We start from the raw sequence: 12,365 nt of genomic DNA, 5'->3' as shown, positions 1-12,365 counted from the left end.
CATTTTGATAAATGCTCTCTTGTATTTTCAAAGCTTACACACTCTAAAATTATTTATAGTATTACTATGTGTCTATTTAGTCATATGTTTTAAATTTGGTACTCCAATCTTCTATATCCTTACTGATTTTTTCTTGTTCTACTAAAAAGACAATTATATTAAAATATTTTGCTAAGATTGTGGATTTTTTTTTTTGTTTTTAGTTTTGTTAATTTTTAGAATATATAATTTGAGGGTATAGATGTAAACACATTTGGATATTATATCTTTCTGATGAATTGAACCTCTTGTCATTATTGAATATCTTGTTCTATCTCTAGTAATGTATTTTGCCTTAAAGTTTTGTTGCTTTATTTAATTTGATCTAGTTATTTTACCTATAATTGGGTTAGTTATAATCGTACAGTTATTTTCTTCTTTTTGCTTGCTTCTGTGTACAAGGTACATCTTTTTCCATGACTTTGCTTTCAGATTTTTTTATCATTACAAATAATGTTTATTATTATTGGAATTAATTTTATGTATAATCGACAATCATTTTATTTTAATTGCTATACTTAATCTGCTAATCTTAAATTTTATTTGAGATTAATATAATTCCTGCTATTTGCTATCTCCTCTATGTTTGATGTTTATATATCTCTCCTTTCTTACTTTTTATATTTATTTTATTATTTACTATTCCCTATGCTATGGGTTAATTCTTTTTTTTAAGAACTTTTATTGAGATGTAATTGACATATAATAAACTGCATATATTTAAGGTATACAATTTGATGTTTTTTTCTTATTAGTACTGTATATATGGTAATCTCAGTCTCCCAATTAATCCCACCGACCCCCTGCTCCACACACACACTCTCACCTTGGTGTCCATATGTTTGTTTTCTACATCTATGTCTCTATCTCTGCCTTGCAAACTGGTTAATCTTTCTAGAGGTGACAGTCTCTAGGTCCATCCGTGTCTCTACAAATGTTCCAATTTTGTTCATTTTTATGGCTGAATAATATTTCATTGTGTATATGTACCACATCTTCTTTATCCATTCATCTGTTGATAAGCATTTAGGTTGCTTCCATGACCTGACTTATTGTAAATAGTGCTGCAATGAACATTGGGGTGCATGTGTCTTTTTCAATTATGGTATTCTCTGAGTATATGCCCAGCAGTGGGATTGCTGGGTTATATGGTAGTTCTATTTTTAGTTTTGCAAGGAACCTCCATACTGTTCTCCATAGTGCCTGTATCAATTTACATTCCCACCAACAGTGTGAGAGGGTTCCCTTTTCTGCACACCCTCTCTCGCATTTAGTGTTTATAGATTTTCTGATGATGCCCATTCTCACCGGTGTGAGGTGATACCTCATTGTAGTTTTGATTTGCATTTCTCTAATAATTAGTGATGTTGAGCAGATTTTTGTGTGCCTCTTGGCCATCTGTATATCTTCTTTGGAGAAATGCCTATTTAGGTCTTCTGACTATTTTTTGATTGGGTTGTTTGTTTTTTTTGATATTGAGCTGCATGAACTGTTTATGTATTTTGGAGATTAATCCCCTGTCCGTTGATTCATTTGCAAATATTTTCTCCCATTCTGAGGGTTGTCCTTTTGTCTTGTTTACAGTTTCCTTTGCTGTGCAGAAACTTTGAAGTTTCATTAGGCCCCACTTATTTATTTTTGTTTTTCTTTGCATTACTCTAGGAGGTGGGTCAAGAAAGATCTTGCTGTGATTTATGTCAAAGAATGTTCTTCCTATGTTTTCCTCTAGGAGTTTTATAGTGTCTGGCCTTACATTTAGGTCTTTAATCCATTTTGAATTTATTTTTGTGTGTGGTGTTAAGGAGTGTTCTAATTTCATTCTTTTACATGTAGCTGTCCAGTTTTCCCAGCACCACTTTTTGAAGAGGTTATTGGTTAATTCTTTATTTCACTGTTATCATCTCTAATATTGCAACATCCTTGACTTATGAAATTCTAATATAATTATACTTTTACCATTTTCCAAACAATTTAATGACATTACAGAACTTGAAATATATTCATTAACTCTGCTGCAAACTTTAATGTCTATTTTAAAGCACACAAGGATATGACCATCATTTTTCTGCATTTGTGCTTTTAAATTGTTTTATATAAGTTTTTGCTTAGATTTACCCAACAATTATCCTTTCTGTTATTCTTCTTTCCTTCTCTATACCTTTGTCCTTATTCTGTACTTTTTCACAATTTACCAAATGTCTATTTTTTTTCTCTTTTATATTTTACAATGTTTTGTTTCTCAGCACTGACACTGGATGTTTTCTTTTGATTTATTGTCTGGTTCACTAATTTTCTCTTGAGTTTTGTTAATCTGTTGTAATGCTGATTCATTAAATTCATGATTTTATGCATTATTTTGTGCAGTTATTGAATTTACACTTGATTCATTTCTATAATTTCCAAATTGTGTTGAATAATTCCTATAAATATATTTATGGAACATATTCATAATGAATATTTTAATGTTCATATCAGAAAATGCCAATATTTGTAGCTCCTGTAGTTTCATTGTAATATCTGTCATTTATAATTTTTTTCTATTATATATAGTCTCAATTTTTACATGTCTGATTATTTCTGGTTGAATGCTGGTCATTGTAAATATAAATGCCAGTCACTGTAAATGCTTTTCCATAGATGACTTACATTTACTTCAGTCAAGCAGAGGAAGTTGACATTTTTCCAATTAGGGACCAATATATTTCATTGCCAGACTATAGTTTTTGTGAGTCTGCTCTGTTTCTAGTTTACTCTTGCAACTAGAGCATATCCATTTTGTGCCCCAACCAAAGTCCTGGGATGTTTTGCAGAAATTACCCTGCTTTCCAGTCTTTGAGCTTTAAGTTTTAACTCCCAAATACCAAGATGCCAAGACCTCTGTTCAGGTGCTAAGCCTGCCAGTTGCCATTTTTAAATCAATAAATGCTTCTACAAGAGTAATAGTGTCAAGTGTTGGACTTACCACTATAGATATTTTTCCTTTTACTGAACCTCAGAGTCACATTTTTTGAGGGTCCTGGTAGTTTTTGGAGGCCTTCAAAGTAATTATTAACATTTTTCTCAGTGTTTATAGTTCTTAAGAGAAGAACTTATCCAAAATAAGCCAGTTTCTTATTTCCAAAAGAAGAATTAACCATTTTAGACTTTTTTTAAAAAGTTTTGTTTACTTAGTCACTTTGGTCAAAATGGCCAAAGCAGTTGAGTATAGGACATAATAAATGGAGGAAAAAAAAACAATTTACATAGTATTTCCTATCCAAGTTAATAAAATAAAAAATAGAAATATTTTATCATTATCTATAAAAAATATTTTGGGGAGGAGATAGAAATGTCTTCACTCCAAAAACTAGAACACTCCCTAAAGGCAGTATCTTCAATCCAATCTTAAGACAAAGTAAAAAATGACACTTCCAGTGTGTTATGGGTTAAATTCTGTCCCAAGAACAGATACATTGAAGACCTAATCCTGGGTACCTGTGACTGTGATCTTATTTAGATTAAGGTCTTACATATGTAACTAAGTTTTCAGGGTGGGCCCTAATTCAATGTTACTGGTGTCAACACAAGAAGAAGAAAATGCTATGTGAAGATATAGACACATGGGGAAGACAAAGTTGTGAAGATCGATGTTGTGTTTGGAGTGATGCTGCCACAAGCCAAGGATCACCTATGCCTACCAGAAACTGAAAAAGGGAAGGAAATTTCCTTGGAGATTTTGGAGGGAGCATGGCCCTACCAACACCTTGATTTTGGACTACTAGCATCCAGAACTGTGAGAGAATATTTTTTTTTGGTGTTTTAAGACACCTAGATGTGGTACTCTGTATGGCAACCCTAGGCAATGAATACACAGTTATTCTCCAGGACTGTTTATCTGAGAGCATGCATTGAAAATCATAAATATGCTTAAAATTGTACATTGCATGGATTTGAGAAAAATAAAATAGATATAGAAAAAAGAAGAGGTGAAACAAATACCTACATGAATATTCTATATTTGAAATTTTGAATTTTGAACAATTGCAATAAAGAATCAGAAAAGAAGTAATAAGAATTATTGTGTAAAATAATTTTTAAAGTGCTTAAGTAGATTCAGAAAAATATGTAATCTCAGACCCACTTCTGGCTGAGAGCTTTTTTAGCCATGCTGTAGGTAGGCTTGTCTATTAATTACGGTTTGTTGAAACTAAAATATGTTTTTAGGTTAACAGTTTAACAACTTGCATATGGTTTATTCCATCATGTAGATTCTGTAATTTTAGTGGTTTTCTCTATATTTTCAATTGTCAGTGCTTCCACTGAGCCAGATGGACCATATTGACAATTAGAGTCTAGTGCCCAGAATAAATAGAGCACACAAGAAGAAGCCTCACAGGATGGGGCCAGAATAATACTCTAACTATATTGATATGCTACATGTTGCAAGTCAAAACTCTGAGCTGCTTGAAATAGTCTGTGAAATAAGGCAGAGTTAAAAAATAAATAAATATATTAACAAATGTTTAGACTTCACAGAAAGTTGGGGGCCATGCAGCCATTTTTAAATTTTCAAAATATCCAACTTATTCTGTTTTGTTCTTTAAATATATTCAGAAAAAAACTATAAAATATGTAGATTTTTTTTTCACAGCTAAAAGACACAATCAGATTTCAGCATTAAAAATTCTTTTTGGAGGGAGTGAGCTTTTTTTTTTTTTTTAAGCCTATCTGACTTTTTTCCTTCCTTTCCTTTCTTTCCATTTGTTTTATTTAATAACCTTTCTTTTTCTTTATTTCTTCTTTTATATGTTTTTTCCAAGTGCAGTTTACATGGTCAAGCCTCCCTTTATTTAGTCTTTATAAAATATAGTAAGACATTAGTAGATGATTATTTTGTTGACCATAGTCAACAAAAAATGAAATGATACATCTATGTAGAATCAGAATAATTATTTTCATACAATGGAATTCACAAATAGATATATTATGAGTCAGTGATAATTTTTAATCACAAATGTTTTTACTGACAATACCTTAACCTTCCCTTATTTAGATTATGTTAGGATATACAATTTCTTGCTATATTTAACTTCTGATGCTTCTGTTTAATAGAAAAAAAAATGATAGTCTTAAGTAGTAATAATGCTGCAGTTGTTACTATTCAAGAAGTTGGAAATCAAACAGATGAAATTTTTAAACAGTTAAATCACAAAAATATCATATCAGAGTACTGATATTTCCATGGCCTGAACAATAAGTTGCTCCTAAGCCTGTGAGACTTGAATCATCTTTTTATTAAATAATGACTAAATAAAAGGGACTAATCTATAGACACACTGATTGGCCATCCCAAGAAACCCACAGAAAAAGAGTATAGATCACAAGGGCAAACCATGATAAATTTTGTCCAAACATTGCCCAATGGAGATGAAGCCCACCTACAATTTAACTGTTAATATAGAGAGAGGAGATAATGTTATAGCCAAAAGTTCCTGAGTATTTGTGGTCTAACAAGGGAGGCCATCACTCTTGTAAGAAAGATGTATCATAACATCTTCATTTGATGCCATTAAGCAACAAATTCATACAACAGCCCTATTCCCCTTATTCTAACTCCATGTTTGCAAGAAACATTCTTATTTGCCTCCCATATGAAGCTTGACTTCAGAAGGCAGAATATGATGAGTAGGCTGACAAAAGTATTCTAGGCACAGGAACAATTTTTTTTTCCCATAGAAATTTACAGTCTGGATATCTATACAAAAATCACAACATTAAATGATTTTAATAATCTGAACCATAAAGCACACGAAGGTTGTAAAGCTTTACAAATACTAGGAATTCAATAAATTTTATATAAAAAATAAATTGCTGATAATTTGTAGTATTTGATACCTTCCTTGTTGCACCATGTGCAAATGATTTCTGGGGAAAATAAAGTATTTTTTGAATGGGGAAAAATAAGACGGAGGTAACATCTTTGAGCACCAATCATCTACTAGACCATTATGCTAGGTATTTTATACAGATTATTACACATCAATCTAACCTCACCCAAGGTATTATATCTTTTTTTATATCAACTAACTGAAACGTGGGGATATTAAGGAATCCACAGGGTAATCAATTACAGATCTAAGGTTCAAAAAGAAATCAGACCAACTGTAAAGCCTATGTGCTTTCCACCGTATCTCACTTCTGGCTCCATTAAAGCTGTGATCTGTAAAATGCAGTATGCGTATCCCAAGGAACACATTAAAATTTTCCAAATGATGGGTAGGTGTAGATAATTTTGAGAATGTTTGATTCAGATCCTTAATTTTAATATGTTCCCATTTTCCTCCTAACATTGAGAATACACTTGGGTTCTCAGTGTCTTGCTGATTCTCTTATCCTGATTCCCATTTCACAATAGCTCTTCTAACAATTTATAAAAGTCTAATTCTTACTGACCTCAAGTGTTACTAATGTACACTGCCTTAGCGTCTGCAAGCCTCTGCTCTCCAAGCAGTTCGATTGTAGGTGTTTAGGAATTTTCCAGTAATCGAGTCACCATGAATCCACAATATGCCTAGTGTCTTTCCTGTCTTATAAATATTTCTGTTATTGATGAAGAATGTCATTAGAAATGAAGTATTTTTCACAAATTGTAATGCTGTGAATTCACAAATATCGTATGTTGGGTGACGGAGTGAGAACTTTCCTAGGTGTTCAAAAAGTAAGTGATTTGGTTCCATAGGGAAAGCTTGTGAAAACCAACTAAATAGAGCATTGGTTAAATGTATTAAAGACAGTAATAATATATTTCATTCAAGAGACCAAATCACAAGAAGGGTATTCCTAATATCCAAAAAGTTTGGAAATCAGGTTAGAAATACCTACCTGGTCTGCTCTATGCATTATGGTCTTTCTTACTGAGAATGGAGGGACTATCCTCATTCACTCATTCACTGTATTCTTCAACTGCATCTGAAAATATGCTTAAATAATGTAATAAGATTAAAGCCTATTACCAAGGATATTGCATTGAAAAATGATTTTGAATTAAATATTAGTTGACATTCCCAAATATTTTTGAGTGTGGCCAGTTAAATAAGATTCCTCTAATAAAAAGAGAAAACCATCTTTTTGTAATTTGGTGCTTTCAGCAAAAGTAAAAGATAACACAAGAGTTTCCTGCTGATTACTAAACGTACATTTTGATATCTAATAGTGACAGTTTGCATACAGTTTGTAATGTATTCATTTTCACACTACTTAGGTGAACGAGCTTTTTATTGCTTTCATTTATAAAATGTGAAATAAAAATATAATTGATGAGCGATATTTTCTAATATGAGGTACAAAGGATACTTACCCAAGGATAAAATAATTGTTTAAAGCAAAAAGAATCCAGACTTTTAAAAAGATTTACAATTTACAGTGACAAGAAATCTTAAATATTTTATCTCTCACTACATATATATATGTATCCATGTAACAGATATAAATATGTAATATATACAGGATACCCTCGAACAACATGGGTTCATTTACACGGGGACTTTTTCCGTAGTAAATACCACAATATTACACCATCTGAGGTTGGTTGAATCTGTGATGCAAAACCACTGGTATGAAGGAACTGTGAGAGGAGGATTACTGGATAGGAAGGGCTAAATGTAAATTATACGTAGATTTTTGGTAGAAGAGGGTGTGCAACTGAAACTCCTGTGTTGTTCAAAGGTCAACTGTATATAGCTTTTACATGTGTGCATCTGTGTGTTACATATATAATTATTTCAGAAAGGAATATAATACTGTGATCAATAAAAGACTTTCAAGCATAAAATTAGATTAGAAAGAAATTATGGGTGAGTTGTAGACTAGAAAATGTGGTTTGAAGAAAGAAAAAAGATTTAAATGTGCAACACTTGGAGAACTTGTGTGTATATGTATTTTAAGGGTAGATATTAAATTATAATAATATTTGTAGTCAAGTAGTACATTTAAAAGATTAACAAGGCAGTTTGAGTTTAAAATATTAATATTTACAATACACCAGAAACTATCTTCTTTGCAACTTTTTAAGCTAAGAATGAAAATTTTAAGATCATAACTTGAAAATCTTTGCAAATATATACAGCTTTTAAAAATACTTTGGGGGCATTTAAGAAAAATAAAAAGCCTGAATTCTACTGTTATTAAGCAAACAACAACAACAAAGTTAAGGGACTTGGAATTTGCTTGAGCCAGAGGACGTGAATCAATTGTGGCTGCTATTTACTCCTCAGATACAAGAAAACTGCAAGAAGGCCTGAAAATATCATAGGTACTCAAAGCATGTAACAGTTACATTTTAAAACAATTGGTATTATGCTGTGAATAAAACTGGAGTTCAAGGGAGGATTTAAATAAGACTAGCTATTTTGTTAAGAATATAGATGTAGTCTGGAGCTTCAGATGGCAGCCGACCATATATGTTCTGGGATCAGTGGCCACCATCCATGTTGCTTGGGTTCCTCTGGGCTCATCTGTGCTACTTGCTAGCCACACACTCCATGTCATAGGCCACCATCATGGTAAAGCTCGCAAAGGCTGGTGACCTTTGAAAATGGCTCCTCCTCCAAAGGAGGTAGAAGAAGATAGTGAAAATGAGGAAATGTCAGAAGATGAAGAGAATAGCAGTGGAGAAGAGGTTACCTCTCAGAAAAATAGACAAAAAGGCTGCCACAACTCCAGCAAAGAGGATGATGGTTTCCCCAACAAAAAAGTTTGCAGTTGCCACACCGGCAAAGAAAGCAGTTGTCACCCCTAACAAAAAGGCAGCGGCTATACCAGTCAAGAAGACAGTTATACCTGCTCCAGCCAAGGGAGCAAAGAATGGCAAGAATGACAAGAAGAAAGACAATGATGAGGAAGATGAAGATGACAGTGACGACGAGGATGAGGGGAATGAAGAGGAGGATGAGGATGAATTCGAGCCAGCAGTGATAAAAGAAGCTGCTGCTGCTTCTGCCTCAGATGATGAGGATGACGAGGATGAAGATGATGAGGATGATGAAGATGATGAGGATGACAAAGATGAAGATGATGATGATGATGAGGATGAAGATGATGAAGATGACGAGGATGAAGATGATGAGGAAGACAAGGATGAAGATGATGAGGATGACAAAGATGAAGATGATGACTAGGATGACTCTGAAGAAGAAGCTATAGAGACTGCACCAGCCAAAGGAAAGAAAGTTCCAGCAAAAGCTGTTCTTGTGAAGACCAAGGGCACTGCTGAAGATGAAGATGAAGAGGATGATGATGAGGATGAAGATGATGAGGAGGAAGAGGAAAAAGAACCTGTCAAGGAAGCACCTGAAAAATGAAAGAAAGAAATGGCCGAACAAAAATCAGCTCCTGACGCCAAGAAACAGAAAGTGGAAGCCACAGAACTAATTACATGTTTCAATCTCTTTGTTGGAAACCTGAACTTCAGTAAATCTGCTCCTGAATTGAAAGTGACTTTTTTGCTAAAAATGATCTTGCTCTTGTTGATGTCAGAACTGGTGTGTCTAGGAAGTTTGGCTACATGGATTTTAAATCTGCTGAAGACTTTGCAAAAGCCTTGGAAGTCACTGGTTTAAAAGTCGTTGGCAATGACATTAAACTAGAAAAATCAAAGGGAAAAGACAGTAAGAAACTTGATTCACATTCTCCAAGCCTGCTTTTTATAATATGTGGCAACTGGCTATCCAACAAAGCCATGAAACCTTCAAAACTGCTTCGTCATATGGAGACCAAGCATGCTGCATAAAAAAGCAAGCCTTTGGAGTTTTTCAAAAGAAAAAAACATGAATGTGAAAAACAGAATCAATTATTGAGGGCACCCTTCATCAAATATATCTGCACTGAGAGCAATGGATGCTTTCAGAGCAGATATACTTAGTGGCTAACCACATTGATAAAGCTAAGAAGCCCTTACTACTGGTGAAGAGTGGATCCCACCTGCTCCTGAGGACATTTGTCATGAGCTTTTAGGAAAGGCTGCAGTTCAAAAGGGGGCATGTGTTCCTCTTTTGGCTAGCACCATAACTAGACGAATTGATGAAATAGCAGAGTGGTACACAATCCAGGTTGACCAGTCTACTGAAATTGATGACAAAGCAACAATGCTTGTTTTTGTGCAATATATTTTTCAGGAGGATGTGCATGAGGATATGTTATGTGCACTTTTGTTGCCAACCAACACTATAGCTGCAGAACTATTCAAGTCTTTGAAAATTACCTATCAGGAATTGGTCATTTTGTGTTGGTATACGCACAGATGGAACGGCTGCCATGACTGGATGGCTTTCTGGTTTCACTACTCGGGTCAAAAAGGTCGCTTCTGAATGTGAGTCTATGCACTGTGTCATCAATAGAGAAAGGCTGACTAGCTGGAAAATGTCACCTGAACTTAACAACGTTTTGCAGGATGTGATTAAAATTATCAATCACATTAAAGTACGTGACTTTAACTCACATCTGTTCACGCAGCTCTATGAGGAGATGGACGCAGAGAACACATGTCTTATTTGATACACAGAAGTGAGATGGCTTTCTAAAGGTAGATCACTGGCCAGAGTTTTGAGTTATGAGAGCCACTCCTGAGTTTTCTTTTAGAAAAAACAGTCACCTCTGCACATTTCAGTGACACAGAATGGGTCGCAAAACTTGCTTGTGTGACATATTCAACCTGCTCAATGAACTCAATCTGTCGCTTCAAGGGAGAATGACAGCTGTGTTCAAGTCAGCAGATAAAGTGGCTGCTTTCAAAGCCAAACTGGAATTATGGGGGTGACGAATGAACATTGGGGTTTTTGACATGTTTGAAACATTAGCAGAGATTTTGAAAGAGACTGAGCCAGGGCCTTATTTCTCCCAGCTGGTGCATGATCAGCTATCTGAGCTTTCAAAAGAGTTTGAGCACTACTTCCCAACCACAAAAGAACCCCTGCCTGCCAATTGGGAAAGAATGGATCTACAGACTATTTGTGAACAAACCAGGTAAATCGACTTTGTCCATGCTAGAAGAGGATCAACTGCTTGAGACTGCAAATGATGGTGGCCTTAAAAGTCTGTTTGAGACAGCTTCAAACCTCCATATGTTCTGGATTAAAGTGAAGGCAGAATATCCTGAGATTGCCACAAAAGCACTGAAAAGGCTGCTTCCATTTCCAACATCCTGTCTTTGTGAAGCAGGGTTTTTTGGTGGCAGCAACCAAAACGAGATTACAGAGTAGACTGCACATAAACAACATACGTCAGGTGTCACTGTCTCCCATCACTCCCAGATGGGACCATCTAGTTGCAGGAAAACAAGCTCAGGGTTCACACTGATTCTGCATTATGGTCTGTTGTATAATTATTTCATCATATATTATAATGTAATAAGAATAGAAGTAAAGTACACAATAAATGAAAAAAAAGAATATAGATATAGTTTTCCTTCATCTGGGTATATAGTAGCATGAACAAAGAATAAGGATAGTAGTTAATAGATAGCATAAACTAGATCCTTAGTAGTTACAGTCCCTTTAATGCAAAACATTATTTTATTTCTTTATATTGAGCTTTCTGTGTATTTATTAACATTTTCAACATGCACATTTAACCCAATGTATCTTCCATATTGAAATAGTTCTAATGTATCTTAAAACTGCCATTTTTAACAAGTGGTCATAATATGCATTATCTGAAGGATATGAAAGTATTTTTATTTTTTGTTTAATGATAAAACACAAATGCTACTTGAAATATATTCCCATATAATGTTTCCTTTCACATTTACCACTCTAAAGATTGGGGAACCCAGAGGAATTCTTGTAGTTACTGTATCAGTATTTTAAAAGTTTATTCCACTCCATTTCCTCTCTTATACTCTAAGAGCTCTTCAGTATGTGGTTGGATGAGGTAGGTCCACAGGAATATGGCAATGCTTAAGGTCAGTTCCCAAATTCCTGCTGGTCGGGTTTGTTATGCAGTGGCATCTGAACTGGAAATTTCAGCAGAGTGAAGGGCTGTTTGTGAGCAGGGCCATCTGCCCCCACCTCTGTGCCACCTTGCTGGGAATTCGTGAATTATTTCTATTTATCCTCACAACAACTTTATTTCCCATATCAAGATGACGTATCTGTGGCTTAAAGAAGTTAAAGAAACTTGGCCCAGATCACTATGACACACTGTGACTGTGATCTCCCTTCCACCCCTACCCCCACTCACCCCGACACACACACAATCTGTATGTTGGATCTGTAATTCCCAGTATGGCTGTATTTAGAGATAGGGCCCTTAAGTTGATAATTAAGGTTGAAATAAATCATAACGGTGGGGAC

General features: G+C 34.5%; 1 pseudogene; it reads left to right on the top strand.

The window, feature by feature from the left end:
- The first annotated feature begins 8,576 nt into the window (after positions 1–8,576).
- On the top strand, positions 8,577–9,805 carry LOC130851987 (nucleolin-like; annotated as a pseudogene).
- Positions 9,806–12,365: the final 2,560 nt, after the last annotated feature.

The sequence above is a fragment of the Hippopotamus amphibius genome, chromosome 4 (assembly GCF_030028045.1).
Source record: "Hippopotamus amphibius kiboko isolate mHipAmp2 chromosome 4, mHipAmp2.hap2, whole genome shotgun sequence".
Taxonomy (NCBI): Eukaryota; Metazoa; Chordata; class Mammalia; order Artiodactyla; family Hippopotamidae; genus Hippopotamus; species Hippopotamus amphibius.
Note: the sequence above shows the minus strand (reverse complement) of the source record. Positions and strands in the feature narration are given on the sequence as shown.